This window comes from Episyrphus balteatus, chromosome 3 (genome assembly GCF_945859705.1).
Source record: "Episyrphus balteatus chromosome 3, idEpiBalt1.1, whole genome shotgun sequence".
NCBI classification, from domain to species: domain Eukaryota; kingdom Metazoa; phylum Arthropoda; class Insecta; order Diptera; family Syrphidae; genus Episyrphus; species Episyrphus balteatus.
Genome location: NC_079136.1, coordinates 101,962,136 through 101,978,943, shown reverse-complemented (window position 1 = coordinate 101,978,943; position 16,808 = coordinate 101,962,136). Strand labels below are relative to the sequence as shown.

Below are 16,808 nucleotides of genomic sequence, written 5' to 3'. Positions count from 1 at the left end.
GACTCACTGGATAAAAATAGATGTGATACAAATTAATGAAAGTACCTTTTATTTTTAATGGTATAAAATGTATAGTCGTCACTCAAGTCAAATTTTTTCTCAAGTATAACGCTGAAAAGAATTTAGCAATAGAATCCCAAAGCAAATCCTTAAGGATTTCCATAGTTCGAAGAAGCAAAATTTCTTCAAATTGACAGAGATCTGCTCCGAACCGATAAACCGATAAAAATTAGTTTCACTAATTACTGTCAGACTCGATTAATGTTAAGTAGGTATAGTGCATATCCTTAAAATGTTTCTTTCTATAAAATTAAGAAATAAAATGCAATTTTATTTCTTAACTTCAATTTTAAAAAATATAGGTATATCTCATTGGATTATGCAATAAAGCTGAGTATTTATAACTAGAAGAAGTTAATGCAAAACTACGAGACTTCACACTGTCGCATTATCTTCAAAATAGAGCCTTCTGAAAGATGTCGAAAATTAATAACTTTCTGCCAATAATTTTCTTTCTCTAAAAAAGTCCAGGTAATACGCATTCACGCATGCTTATTCATATTCGTACTCACCTATTCCTTACTCCTATCAGCATTCGTTTAATTTCTTTTTCTAATTTTCAACCAGACGCAGACACTTACTGATCAAAAAATAAAAAAAAATATATATAATAATTAATCTAAAATGTTTTAGAATTCGTCTTAACTTAAAGTGTGTCTTCAAGGTGATATCAATTTGCATACATTTGAATTTTATAAAATTTTGATTTGATGGTTTACCTTCTTTAAACAGACGAATAACTTTCTATAGTGGCGCCATGCTTCTTACGGATTATAAAATAAAATATTTGTGATGTCCGCATTATTATTAATTTTATTGTTTTTTTATTTTCTTTAATAAAAGATTGACATTTTTAGATTATAACATTTATTTTACCCTTCAGCTATTTAAATTAAATTATATGCAAGACACTATTTCATTAAGCCATACGCCACATGTTTCTTTTTACGTACTCATTTATTTCATTTAATATTCAAAAAGAACCTTGTCAAAACGATACCTACCCATTTCAAGCCGGGAAATCAATCAAAAATGTAAATTCTCACATTTTCCAAATTCCCTCATGGTAGATCAATTTTTAAAAGCTATGTCTACAAAGATTTGTCTATCCACCTGGACCATATGACACTTTACAACCTCCGGTCATATGGCGAAAAAGATTACACTCAGTCCGGTCCGGTACGGTCGGCACACCGAACGTTTCTTATTCACCTTACTTGACTTTCAAATTAACATAAAAACCTAATAAGCCAACAAACTTCAAATGATTTTTCAATTATTATTCTCTCAGTTATATTTTGAAATGAAAGAAAAAAATAAAAAATAATATTCATTCACAATGCTTGATTCATTTCGTACTCTAAGGTTTTAGGGAAACCGTCGGTCGGTTGGCCGGCCGGCGTGGCTATGGTGTAACTGATTTATGCCCTTCATAACGATCGACCAGAAAAGTCAATCAATCAAGCCATCGAACAAGTTCATTGACAGCTCAGTTGGGCTAAACAAATACTTAAAATGTTTCCCTGTCAGTATCTTCGCTGGAAACATAAGACGTAATATTGTATGAATATATTTTTTTTATATTCTTCCAGGTGTATCTTAACATACAAAGCTACGATGGGGATATAATCGTTTGGATGTAAAGCAAATCGATCGAACATTATACAATATGAGAACGCCAAGCTCTGAAAATTAAATCCCGCATTGCACTTGGTTAGAACTCCATATGTGGATGAACGATCTTAAGTTACATTGGCTTCGTGTGCACGGAAAAAAATTAATTTTGACATTTAAGATGTAAGTTTGAATTATTGATATTTTATCATATTTCATATCAATGGAATAAACCAGTTCTTTTTTTAATGTTCTAACTTTCAGCTTCCATTTATTACCGCTATTTTGAATAATATATATTACTGATTTTTATTCTGAATTACCTATTATAGTTCACATCTAGGCTCTGTATAAATGACATATATTTTCAATCAAATAATTTTAAAATGAAGTTGATAAGCAGTCTCTTAGGAAACAAAAGAGCTGATTAGCGAACGTGAAAAAAATTATTTATATCAATACTGTATGAGATAGTTATTTTGATTAACACAGAATGAAAAACCTTTTTATTCTAGAATTATTTCCAAAAATGTAGCAACGATGATCTCAAAGGCCTTTAATTTAAAATTCTTTATAATTTTATTATACCACTGAATAAAATTCATTGAAATCCTTCTCAAATAGACAAACACTTTAAAATCATTTTTATGTAAGTTAACAACGCTACAATTTTTGCCACTATTTTTTATTGTTTTTTTCCTCTTCATTCTTCATATTTTATAATAAACATTTTTCGATAAAAGTAAAAAAAAAATAAGAAATCAAGAGTGGTTATTGCATTTTACGAAGTCCATTATAAAGTTTACATGTTTTTAAATTTATGATAGGTTAAATCTGATATTTTTCAATCTTATTTCTTATACTCTTTCAGTGTTGAATCTCATGATTTAAAAGGGACGGGTTATGTTTGGTTTGTATACCATACAAGTATGGTGATTCGTAAACTTTGGATGTGGACTAGAAAAGTTTGTTCAATTTCACGATCATATTTGCTATGACTAAAGATAACACTTACCCCGCTGTGTAGCTGCAGGCCGATTTATTGAACAAAAATCTCAAACCAAAATATAATTTCATATATAATATAGATTGTCGCATTTGGACAGAGGGTAAGTTGGATCTTAATTTCAATTCATATTTTCATAAAAAATAAAGAACAATTGAAATTTTGGACTGTTATAATATTCCAACACGCTTAATTTGGATTAAAAATTTGTGGAGTAAATATGTTGACCATGCTAATATTAAATCTCTTTTAAAAACATATTGACAGGAAAATTTGTAATAAAATAACCTTAGACTTAGACTATGAAATCCAAAAGCACATTGGGTTGGGATTCACGCTTTAAGGCCCAACTTTAATAGGCATCATATGAGCGCATGGGCTTATGTCAAAATGGTATGAGTGAGTTGTCGAACATACACAATTCTTATGGGATAGCCATAATGCGCATATGCGCGCTTCGTTAACTTTCTTTAAGTATATGCCGTGCGCTTTGAAGCGCGTATGTTCATTATGGCTACTGCTCATGTTTTCAGAAACAGGACGAAGCAGTTCTTTCAATTTTGACATGAGCCTATGCGCGCATATGCCTTTTAGTTGGGCCTTTACAATTACTATTTTTTGACAAAAATGTACTTCTCATATGGTCAATGAGTCTTCATTTTTGTTGATTTTGATTTATTTCGTCATTATAGCAAAAGCTACTTGATTGATTTCAATATAAATAGTTAAAGTACAATATTGACAAGTGTTTTTCTATAATGCTAACAAAAATAAAATCTCAGATTAAAAAAAAAAATGGTAGTCGAGATCCAAATTTTTGAATCAGAATTTTTCCCAAGATTACACAAATTATTTTGTTCAACATTTATGGGCTGACTGGTTAGCTTCCTTAAGCCTAGTACGCAGATCACACTAAAGTTAAGCTGACATTTTTTTCTCCAAATATCAGGTGAAAGTTTTCGACTCCAACCCAAAGGGACGGCGCAGTAGAGGAAGACCTCGTCTGTGGCGGCGCAACCAAGTGGAAGGGGACCTCAATCAACTTGGCGTGCGAAACTGGAAGCAGCGAGCTAAAGATAGAGCTGGCTGGCGAAGCTTGTTGGTTGAGGTCCAAATCCACAGCGGATTGTAGCCGCCTTACGGCGCTGGTCACCCTAAGTAAGTAAGTATCAGGTGAATTCTTGTCTAAATATGATATTTGTGAAGAGTTCTGGAATTTTTTTTTTATTCAAGATGTCACAGATTATAACTGTTAAACAATTTCAAAACTTCTTTACAAAATGTGATCTTTGAATTTTACTAAACTTTGACAGAATACCTATGTTCAGTAATAAAATTTGACTTCTTAGCTTGATATGCTTATCTTCCGACTTAGATTCTCTTCTCAGTTAAATTTTAGCTCGGCTCCCATACAAAATATGGAAGCATTAATTTAGCGTGATCTGCGTACTAGGCATCAAATAATGGGCAGGTTCAGAAATGTTAGGGACTAAATATTTAGGTAATTTCTCGGTCTCTGATTGGTCAGCTGTCAAAAAAAATCCTTCCAATTTAGGTAATTTTATTGGAAAGCTGACTAGAAAGTTAGACACGAAAATTTTCCTTAAAAATTTAGGAAAGTTTTTTTGTCAACATGACAGCAGATTGTTTTTAATTAAAGAATTAAAATAGCAAAATTAAATTTATTTGTGTGAAAAACAACTAAAAATTGCATTATCGGTTATAATTAAGTGAAATTTGGTGTCTTACCCATGCGACCGGTAATATTCTTAAATAAATTTCGAAATTTGACAATAGCATCACATCCAAACTAATTTAGTCAATTTACTCAAATTTCCGTTCAGAAAATGACGTTGCCTAAATATCTAGTCCCTAATATTTCCTGAACGAGCCCAATGTTGTTTGTGACAGTTTTTAATAACAATTCATAAGTGAAGGAAGGTTAAAATAAACTAACTGTATCGTTAGAACAAATTAAAGTATTTTTGTTCTTAATATTAAAATTATTAATTTTTTTGTTTAATGTCTTATTTTCTCTAAACAAAAAATAAAATCGTTATTCCACTATCAAAAAAAATTGAACCTATTCAATTAAGTAGGATGGTAGGTATAATCAAATATTATGTAGCCTTTTATGAACAGCAAGCATCAATAGAATAATCCTTTACCGAATAAATAACTTCATCAGAACTTCAATTTAAAGGCACACGCATCATTATCCACGGACGCACCGTGTCGTCGCGTCGCCATCCGCATCCACCCGCACTCACCTCTGAAAACGGTTAAAAGTACCTACACAGAACGTTAAAATATGAAACAAAATCAACAACAACCATGACCGTAGCATTAAGTCCACAGGTTAAACAAACAACAATGTTAGAGTCTGTGATATGCTCGCTCACCTCACCTCAACCCAGAACCATAATTAAAAGTTATATTCGCGCTTATCTCCTAAGTGCCAGAGATCGGAGCAATTTCTTACCCCGCATCGGTGTGTTCGTGATCGACCGATCTTTGCCCAGAATCGACTGTTGGATTAAGAGTATTGTGGAAGAGCAAGCCGAACCACAAAATTATTTGCGATTATCGATTTCTTTTGTCGTCTGCCTCGCACAACAACTGCAACAAACAGATAATTATCCTTATCGAAGGAAGCCAAAGTCACTGTATACCTCCACATATAGTACATGCACAGGGACGCAAGACACGAATGGGCCAGAAAAAAAAGTTTAGAGCTTTATTGCAATCGTGGGAAACATCAAATCTCTGACGTTTCATGGAGGTCCCTTTGTTCAAAATCATTCTTTATTATCGTATGTGCATCATCTTATCGGACAATGGATCCGTCCAAATTAATGAATTGTTTTGGTGACCTACCGCGTTCTGATGAGTAATACATAGTGTTGCAGTCGTTTGATATATTTTGCTAAAAAAAAAAAACATCAAAAGATTGATGAAAAAGCCAGGTAATGGCTACAAAAGTTAGTTGAACACCAGTTCAATGTCCTCTTATTTACGTATCCAGTTTTATAGAAATTTAAGTGAATACAATTTTAAGTGAACACAACTTTAGGACAAGTTCATGGTTCGTAAAATAATCGAAAGAAGATTAGGTATAGTTAGATATGATTAGTTAAAACCTATTTGCACATGTGCTCACAAATTTATTTTTTTTTTGTTTTACATAGGCTGACTATCCATAGTACGTGGTGGAATAAAGATAAGACCAAATGCCAAACTTCTTACCAAATGATTTATTGCGCAAATGCTAACTCCATAGATTTCAAATCGGTCTCATAGTCCCATAGGACTTATTTAATTTTGTAAGAATTGTCCAAAATGGTACACTAGCGCTTGAAATCAAAAAGTAGGTTGTTACCTATGTACAAGTATTAGAATTACTAGGTCTTTTACCCAAAAATATATTTGTTCTCAAAAACCTCCGCTGATTTTTATTAAATACCTAAACTCTTTGAGTTTTGACTCTTGTGTTTTGAGTGACACTTACAGTCTTTTCGTGAGATATCAATATTTAGTCGGTAAAACTTAAACACAACCCAACAACAAAATATTTCTGGGAATTTCCTTACCTTTACTTTGCCTTCTTAGCGTTTTCGTGTAAAGCTTTTACTTTAATTTACAAAATTCTAATGCCGACTTTGCACGAGTCGATTTTAGCCGCACGATATGTCGTACGGCTCAAGTCGACTAGGATTTTTCTATGGGGATTGTAACTTAAGTCACCTGAGGCTTAAGTTCACAGTTCGAAAAGTTTCACCGCACAGTAAAAATCGGCTCTTGTAAAGTCGGCATAGCGATAAAACTATATAGACCGAGAGCCGGGAGCAGATTTCTTGCGTGAGAGGTAACCGATTCATATGAATGTCAGAGGTAGCGTGGGTCATGGTGATGACGAATACCTTAGTCTGCCTGCATTTATTTGGGCCGTTGTCGAGAAAAAGCGCATCAAAAGTACCATTTTTCTGAAAATCGATTTAGTGAGGGTAACCACTTAAAATTTATTGATAACCAACGCCACATACTCACTGATAACAAATATACCAATGGCAGACATTTTAAGTGCGGCCAAAGCCCCGGCAGACTGTCCCGAAAATGCGTTTTTTTTGGCGTTTTTAGACTTTGGGGTAACCACCTAAAATTAATCGCATCCTGTAGCGGTGGACTTCCTGATAACAAAAATACCCATGGCAGACATTTTGAGTGTGGCCAAACCCTCGGCAGACGGTTTTGAAAATGCAGTTTTTCTGAAAATTGATTTATTTAGGGTAACCACTTGAAATTAGTCGCATCCTGTAGCGGTGGACTCCCTGATAACAAAAACACCCATGGCAGACATTTTGAGTGCGGCCAAACCCTCGGCAGACGGTTTTGAAATTGCAGTTTTTCTGAAAATTGATGTATTAAGGGTAACCACCTGAAATTAGTCGCATCCTGTAGCGGTGGACTCCCTGATAACAAAAATACCCATGGCAGACATTTTGAGTGTGGCCAAACCCTCGGCAGACGGTTTTGAAAATGCAGTTTTTCTGAAAATTGATTTATTTTACTTTTTCACATAACTCGTGTATTATTGGACCTAGCAGAAAAAATTGTATAGCAATCTTAAAGATAATTGAATTTCCTACAGAATATGTTAAATAAGTTTTTTCGATTAAACCTTCGGTTTAAGAGTTAGGGTGGTTTTTTTGAAGCAAGTAAAAGGGTGATTTTCTTATTTTCGTCATATCTCTTTTATTTGAGCTTTTTTAAAAATTAATTTGAAGTAAAAGTTGTAGATCTTTTTATTACCTTCATTTATTACATTAACGGTTTTTCGATTTGACAGACCGTTTTCGATCTGTAGGAAAAAAACTTCAAAAAGTTTGCAATTTTTTATATAGATATTTCCTATATAAAAAATTGCAATCTTTTTGCCCCTCCCCGCCTAAAACTATACAATTTTTTTCTTGCCTGAGTGCAACCTACACGCCTAGGTTTTTGTTACATCTATTGCAAATTACCCTGTACTATGTAGAACCTTTTTTCCAATATAAAAAATTACAAACTTTTTGAAGTTTTTTTCCTACAGATCGAAAACGGTCTGTCAAATCGAAAAACCGTTAATGTAATAAATGAAGGTAATAAAAAGATCTACAACTTTTACTTCAAATTAATTTTTAAAAAAGCTCAAATAAAAGAGATATGACGAAAATAAGAAAATCACCCTTTGACTTGCTTCAAAAAAACCACCCTAACTCTTAAACCGAAGGTTTAATCGAAAAAACTTATTTAACATATTCTGTAGGAAATTCAATTATCTTTAAGATTGCTATACAATTTTTTCTGCTAGGTCCAAAAATACGCGAGTTATGTGAAAAAGTAAAATAAATCAATTTTCAGAAAAACTGCATTTTCAAAACCGTCTGCCGAGGGTTTGGCCACACTCAAAATGTCTGCCATGGGTATTTTTGTTATCAGGGAGTCCACCGCTACAGGATGCGACTAATTTCAGGTGGTTACCCTAAATACATCAATTTTCAGAAAAACTGCATTTTCAAAACCGTCTGCCGAGGGTTTGGCCACACTCAAAATGTCTGCCATGGGTATTTTTGTTATCAGGGAGTCCACCGCTACAGGATGCGACTAATTTCAAGTGGTTACCCTAAATAAATCAATTTTCAGAAAAACTGCATTTTCAAAACCGTCTGCCGAGGGTTTGGCCACACTCAAAATGTCTGCCATGGGTATTTTTGTTATCAGGAAGTCCACCGCTACAGGATGCGATTAATTTTAGGTGGTTACCCCAAAGTCTAAAAACGCCAAAAAAAACGCATTTTCGGGACAGTCTGCCGGGGCTTTGGCCGCACTTAAAATGTCTGCCATTGGTATATTTGTTATCAGTGATTATGTGGCGTTGGTTATCAATAAATTTTAAGTGGTTACCCTCACTAAATCGATTTTCAGAAAAATGGTACTTTTGATGCGCTTTTTCTCGACAACGGCCCAAATAAATGCAGGCAGACTAAGGTATTCGTCATCACCATGACCCACGCTACCTCTGACATTCATATGAATCGGTTACCTCTCACGCAAGAAATCTGCTCCTGGCTCTTAGACTAATAAAGCAACCCTTAAAGTACATCAACTCTAATGTTTGTTTTTGTTATCTTATAAGAAAATTTACTTAAGACCAAAAAGTATCTGCTTACCTCTGATATCTATGGTTTTTTTATTAATATTTAATTTCTACTGACCTCGAAACCAAAACTAAACATCATGATTAATCAGTCCCGCTTGCATAAAGTTTCTTTCATATAGGAGAGGCCCTTAAGCCTGAAGCATAGAAAATCTTAATTGTAAACAGATAAAAAGGGGTCAATCAATCGCTTAGCACGCGTGTTTTTCACTCTCGAAATCACGATTGACAGCGATATGACTCGAAGCGGTAAATGATAAACCCCTTACCATTACAAAGTGATTAATTTGAAAACAGCAGGCGCAGTTGCTCATCAATGTTTCTCCAAAAGTAGAGGGAAAAATAAATTAAGTAAATCAAAACTCTTCTCAAATTGAAATATTAATTGATTGAGATGTTATATCGAGATGCATTCGAAATTGCTTCTCCACCAAATCGCGATCAAAATTGGGATGCACAAGCAATTTGATGAAGTGATGATGTTTCGAACGATATTTTTTCGATCAGATAAAAATTAAATAATAAAAGGAAAAAGGTTGATGTTAAGATAATTATCCAGAGCTGCTGATGATGACGATTGATAATAGTGATTTAAAATCTTTCAAAAGGCTGAGGTCAGCGTACATAAATTAATTAGAGCTGATGTTGATTTAGTCTTTCTGCCGACAGCAATTCGAATTACAGTTGTTTTAGGTTGTTCAAAAGTAAGAGATTATTGCTGTGATTCTATTGTCTTATTAATCTGTCACAACGTTGACAAGTAAGTATAAGGAATACATATAATCAGAAGTGTGATTTCAAGCACGATAGCTTCTAATTTACATATTCTGCGTGATACAACAGAGTCATCAAATTTTGTCTTGAAATTAGGTGTTAGATTAGGAAAAATGGAAATTAGGCGAGGGTGAGAAAACTTCCAATCAAGCTTATATCTAGGAGCTTGATCTTAAGATTAAACTGATGTGAAGAACGTAATAAGAATTAATTTTTATGGTCTCAAGCTAACGAGGCGAACATACGTGATCATTTTTTTTTTTAACTTAAAACGGGGAATTTCAGAACTCAGAATTGTATGACGAGAAAACATCAAACAATCAATTTGAAGTGAGCTATCAAATAGCAATCCGTCATGCAACGGCGTATTCTATTAGTCACTTCATTTCATCCCATCCGTCAGCGGATTAATTACCGCAACGCACGTAACGGATTCTATGTCTATACTTCTCACAATTGGAGTTGGGCTGCGGCAATCCTCTGATGTTGTCACTGTTGGACGCAAATACTTTTCCGCTGCTGCGTTAAAAAAAGACGCATGTTTGCACTTGGCCGTAACCGCTCTTGCCGTTACCGCAGCGGTGCGGTGTTTTGTGCGCCAATTTCCCGGTTCTTTTGAGTTATTTTTGTAAGCGTTCTTATAAAGAAATATAACTTTTAACGCGTGTGTAGGTGTATGAGTGCACCTGTTTTTGCTACTGACCAATGAATGTTTAGTGCAAAAGAGATATTAGTTTTAAAATACATTATTTAAAAAACTTCATTTAAATTCTCATTATGACTTCGAAATAAACTTATGATATCTATTATGATAACGCATGCTTTATTTCTTTTTTTTTATTTTCTAAGCAATTAAAGCAAATTTGTATCCTTCTGCTTTTCTTTTTCTTCCTTTTGTGAATATGAACAGCGATTTCTCCCGAATTAGACATCCCATTCAACCGCCAACTAACTGTCAGGCAATCTACAACATCGCGGCACCGAAATGGTAGTTAACAAAATTTTCATTCACCATATTTTCAAACCATTTGAGAACAACCTCGTTTAGCAAGTAAATTTATTTCCGCTCCAAATGAGTGACACAAAGGAGCACTCAAGAATATAGCTACTGTCCCTGCCGAAACCGTATCTGAAAGTGGAATAATTGAATTAAATTGCAAAAAAAGGACACTATAATCAAAGCGGGAGTATAGAAGAAGGTTGCTTCAGGTGTGTAGATGTTGCATGTAGCAAGAAATCATAAACTCTCAAAAAATAAAAAAAAATAAAACGCACACACACAACTTCAATTTCCACGGGTTAATGTAATGTCCAAAGAAAATACTCCCGTTTGTCCTATGCTGTCCATGCTACATGCAACAATGAGTTAACAAACGAAAACAAACTGCAACGATTTGTTTCCTCTTCGTAAATCTATCGTCGTTGAGAGTTGGTTTTGCATGCGGATGCGGTTTAATCCACGCACGATTTCAATGGGCTCACAGTCAAAGCGGTAAGGTTACAAAAATTCTTTCAAGTCTTTGAAACATTGTTTTTTTTTTCGAACATATCTTAAGTATATCTTAAGTATCTCTCTGAATTTTGTTTAAACTTTGCAATGGTTTCTCGGGAAAGTAGAAATGTTACAGTTAAGATAAAAAGTTGGAAAAATTTTTATCATAGGTAGTTACATCAAACAGGAGTAGTTCTGATGGTAAAGTACTCCACCAGTATTTCAAGAACAGAAAAATCAATTCCTAGCAGCTGCTAGTTTTTGAAGTTATACTTTTTTTTGCGGTGTTGGAGTATAAAAAATTACTTAGGAACAAATCAGTCAAAGGGATTTACTAGTGGCGCCATCTGCTACTACATTTAATTTCCATTTGACATTAGCCATAATAAACAATAACACAAATCAAGGAATACTCATGTCGCTCACAAATTAGATGCCATTGATTTTTTATATCATTTAATATCACTTTAGGAATCATTTATTTAAAATAATATGTATTTATGTTTTGTACAGAGCAGAGGCTGCACTGTCAAAAATATATCGTGTTTCTTTTTTGCTCGGAGCAGTTAGAGCTTCAAAAGTTGTGTATCTCTTTTATTCAGAAATTGTTCAGAGCTTGTTAAGAGCTCAGAAAAAATAGAGCGAACATCCTAAGCAAAATTAAAATGACGTATGAAAGAAAATTTTAATAATAAATGACTTAAAATAATCTTAGCGGGTTTTTAAGACTTTAAAGTCGCTGGACCTGTGTCGTTTCTGAAATAAACCAATTTATTTTTTGGTAAAACTTTTGTTTTTATCTAGATATAGCTTTTGATACCTGCTTCTGATTTTAATGAACAAAATAGCATTAGATAGAGAAAACCTTAACTTTTTTTTATAGATGTATAACTTAAAAGCTTGCGTGTCATGATGGCTGCCAAAATAATTTAAAACTGGTAAAATGTCATGTATGTTTCCATCGCGTGAAATTCCATATACGTATGTATATTTCCATATTATATGTTGAACCCTTTACTTTCAGTTTTCTTATTTTGTGGGGTCTGCATTCTTATTTTTTTTCATAAGATGAATAACTATACACAAATGAGAAATTTCAAAAAAAATTTTTTGGAAAAACTGAACTTATGGTGTTTCTGAAATGAACGATACAATTTCAGAGTTCTTTCATTAAGTATTGATTTATTAATGCGAACTGTTATAATCCTCATGTAAATGCTTTAGCATTAACAACTCTCAACCTCTAGCTCAATCCTTAATTGGCCAAAACCCAAAACAAGTTATGAATAGGTGATAGGTAGTCCTTATTTTCAATGAAACATATTTGTAATCTTGTTATCGATTTAAGTCCATTTCTGTTTTTTAATGGTTTTTGGCTAAGCAAGATCTTGGTTTTTGAAAACAAAAAACGAATTACATATTTCAACGACCAAATAAACAAAACAAAATTTTAAATTATGTTTTTGCTGTCAAAAATGTTGGGTGCAAATAATAATAACCTCTCCTGAAATATGTTCAAGATAAATCGATGTTATTTGAACTACATTGTGCACCAGACTATAACCATGAATGTCGTCAAATCTTGGAATTCATCCTCATCCCATATGCGGGAGTAACTAATTTTATTAATTCAGGTAGTCATCTGTTTTTTACTAACATGCTTTTATGCTACATGCTTAAAGATTGTAAGGTATCTGTTAATGAAATATATATTATTTGTATTCATGGGTGCAATTAGCCTTACAAATAAAATCAAACACTAATTTATATTATGAAATAGTCCAAGATCCCAGGGCCGCCAGACATTACTTATTTTCTCAAGAAAAAAATGTATGGAATTACGTAGTGCTAGGACATACTATTAGTGAATGGATACTGGCTATCTTGTGCCGACGGCCATTTTACCACTAACAGGTGCTAAAGGTACGAAAAATACGTAGTTAGATTTCTTATTTTCTCAAGGCTGATTTTTATATATGATACTCAGGGAACTAATACATTAATTTTTGTAAGCTGCCAGACCCGTCGGATGGGCCTAACACCTTGCCAGACACGCATAATAGGAATCAGGAAAGTTAGATTTTATTATATGGGGGTCTGGGAAAAAATTTATAAAATATTTTGACTTCAGGACTCGAAAGAGTATCAAGACACGCGTCGAAAACCACATTTTGCACAATCGCATCCAGAGTCATTTGGCCGCCATTTTGTTTTTTTAATAAAAATTGCAATTTTTCACATAACTCACGTATTTTTGAATCTACAGAAAAAAAATGTATTGCAAACTTAAAGATAATTTAATTTACTACAATATATGTTAAATTACTTTTTTCGATTATAATTTCGGTTTAAGAGTTAGCGTGGTTTTTTTTTGAAACCATATTTTCGTCATATCTCATTTATTTGAGCTTTTTTGAAAATTAACTTGAAGTAAAAGTTGTAGATCTTTTTATTACCTTCAATTATTACATTAACGGTTTTTCGATTTGACAGTCCGTTTTTGATCTGCAGGAAAAAAACTTCAAAAAGGTTCCAATTTTTTAATATAGGAAAAATGTTCTAGTACAGGGTAATTTGCATTAGATATAACAACAACCTAGGCGTATAGGTTGCACTCAGACAAGAAAAAATCGTATAACTAACACTGCCAGACCCATTCCGACAGCCATTTTTTTGCCAGACACCTTAAAGCCTTAAAAAAAAATTGTTTACTTTACTTATTTTCTCAAGCTTCATTTTTATACATGATACCCATGGAACTAATTCGTTATGAGTTTAAAGGTAGGTATATAATCCAGTCAAATAAGGGTTTAACCTCGGAATGAATGTTAGTAGAAATTTTTTTTGCTCAATATCTTCCTTTTGCCATTCTATAACATATCTCAAAAGTCTAGAAAAATCTCATGTCCGCTTGTCGCGATTTCAAGGTCAAATCGCGAAATGGAGATTTTCAAAATTAGCAAAAATAGGCTATGGTATTATATACACATATGATACATGATTTCAAGGTATTTTTTAATGCTGATTCCAAAAAATCTAAAATCAAGACAATCTGACGTCTCTGGAAAAAGTTATACCTGTTTTTCATCTGTCAACTCATATTATTATAACAGTTGCAAACTTACTGTCGAAAAACCCTTAAAAGTTATGGTAGATGAACCAAATTTTGCATGAAGATTTTAGAATCCATCATTATTAAAAATCAAAACAATCCATTACAAAAAATATATATACCTACGAAATAATGGTATTTTTTGATGGAGGGGCAAATTTTAGGATATGCACTAAAGAAGATTCTTGTTCATCTTAGGAATAAGTGGTAATAGGCAAATTTTTTCATTTTAACCTTTGTTTAGATATTCTTTAACTACCCTCAAAAATCTAAAAAAATCTCATGTCCGCAAGTCCTAATTTTGGAGGTTAAACTAAGTTAGGTGCAGACTTAAAAAAATTAGCAAGAAAAGTTTAAATTTGTATATGTATACCAACATAAGCGACATGATTTAAAGGTATTTTTTAACACTTATCCCAAAAAAACTCACAATAAGTCAACCTGATCATCCCTGAAAAGTAATGCACCTTATTCATGTTGATCTGACACAAATATCTGAAGTGTAGTTTTTCAATTTTTTAAAATTTGCTTCTTATCTTCAAGCCAGGAAAATTAGGACTTGAGATTTTTTTAGATTTTTGACATAAATTATAGAATATCCAAACAAACATAGAAACAAAAAATTAGCCTATTAGCACTTATTCCTAAGATGAACAAGAATCTTCTTTAGTGCATATCCTAAAATTTGCCCCTCCATCAAAAATTACCATTATTTCGTAGATGTATATATTTTTGGTAATGGATTGTTTTGATTTTTAATAATGGTGGATTCTAAAATCTTCATGCAAAATTTGGTTCATCTACCATAACTTTTAAGGGTTTTTCGGCAGTAAGTTTGCAACTGTTATGATAATATGAGTTGACAGATGAAAAACAGGTATAACTTTTTCCAGAGACGTCAGATTGTCTTGATTTTAGATTTTTTGGAATCAGCATTAAAAAATACCTTGAAATCATGTATCATATGTGTATATAATACCATAGCCTATTTTTGCTAATTTTGAAAATCTCCATTTCGCGATTTGACCTTGAAATCGCGACAAGCGGACATGAGATTTTTCTAGACTTTTGAGATATGTTATAGAATGGCAAAAGGAAGATATTGAGCAAAAAAAATTTCTACTAACATTCATTCCGAGATTTACCCCTTTTTTCTCCTTATTTGACTGTATTAATATATTTTTAATAATGTAGTAATTATTGGTATTATTAAGCGTAAACATTTTACTTCAATACTACGGAAGACCCATTAGATTTTATTAATAACAAATCTAGCGAGCATGTGTGCGTGTCTGGTAAGGTGTCAGGCCTATCCGATGGTCTGGCAGCTAACAAAATAATTTTATTGAATTAGTTCCCTGAGTATCATGTATAAAAATGAAGCTTGAGAAAATAAGTAAAGTTAAACTATTTTTTTCAAAGCTTTAAGGTGTCTGGCAAAAAAAATGGCTGTCGGAATGGGTCTGGCAGTGTTAGTTATACGATTTTTTCTTGTCTGAGTGCAACCTACACGCCTAGGTTGTTGTTATATCTAATGCAAATTACCCTGTACTAGAACATTTTTCCTATATTAAAAAATTGGAACCTTTTTGAAGTTTTTTTCCTGCAGATCAAAAACGGACTGTCAAATCGAAAAACCGTTAATGTAATAATTGAAGGTAATAAAAAGATCTACAACTTTTACTTCAAGTTAATTTTCAAAAAAGCTCAAATAAATGAGATATGACGAAAATATGGTTTCAAAAAAAAAACCACGCTAACTCTTAAACCGAAATTATAATCGAAAAAAGTAATTTAACATATATTGTAGTAAATTAAATTATCTTTAAGTTTGCAATACATTTTTTTTCTGTAGATTCAAAAATACGTGAGTTATGTGAAAAATTGCAATTTTTATTAAAAAAACAAAATGGCGGCCAAATGACTCTGGATGCGATTGTGCAAAATGTGGTTTTCGACGCGTGTCTTGATACTCTTTCGAGTCCTGAAGTCAAAATATTTTATAAATTTTTTCCCAGACCCCCATATAATAAAATCTAACTTTCCTGATTCCTATTATGCGTGTCTGGCAAGGTGTTAGGCCCATCCGACGGGTCTGGCAGCTTACAAAAATTAATGTATTAGTTCCCTGAGTATCATATATAAAAATCAGCCTTGAGAAAATAAGAAATCTAACTACGTATTTTTCGTACCTTTAGCACCTGTTAGTGGTAAAATGGCCGTCGGCACAAGATAGCCAGTATCCATTCACTAATAGTATGTCCTAGCACTACGTAATTCCATACATTTTTTTCTTGAGAAAATAAGTAATGTCTGGCGGCCCTGGGATCTTGCTCTAAAATATTATGGAATAGATTCTAATAACCAAATTTTGTTTCTTATTATTGTTATTCTGTACAGAGTTCTAAGAAAATGTTTATGATAAACCATCAGAAAATAATTTTTTTCTTTCAGTACCTACTATATGTTTTTGGGAATTTTCATTAGAATGTGTTTCCAGGAATTGTTTTTGAAATCAAAATAATTATTTAATGTTTTCCTGTCAAAAAATTAA

General features: G+C 32.8%; 1 long non-coding RNA gene across 3 annotated transcripts; it reads left to right on the top strand.

Annotated features, from left to right (window-relative positions):
* Positions 1-1,347: 1,347 nt before the first annotated feature.
* Positions 1,348-2,628, top strand: LOC129913001 (uncharacterized). Of its 3 annotated transcripts, XR_008771959.1 has the most exons (4): positions 1,348-1,585; positions 1,653-1,857; positions 1,939-2,137; positions 2,190-2,304. It is a non-coding gene; the product is annotated as an uncharacterized LOC129913001 (long non-coding RNA). The 3 variants fall into 3 exon arrangements; XR_008771960.1 differs by lacking the exons at positions 1,939-2,137; positions 2,190-2,304 and adding an exon at positions 2,546-2,628; XR_008771958.1 differs by having other exon boundaries at positions 1,939-2,294.
* The last annotated feature ends 14,180 nt before the right edge of the window (positions 2,629-16,808 follow it).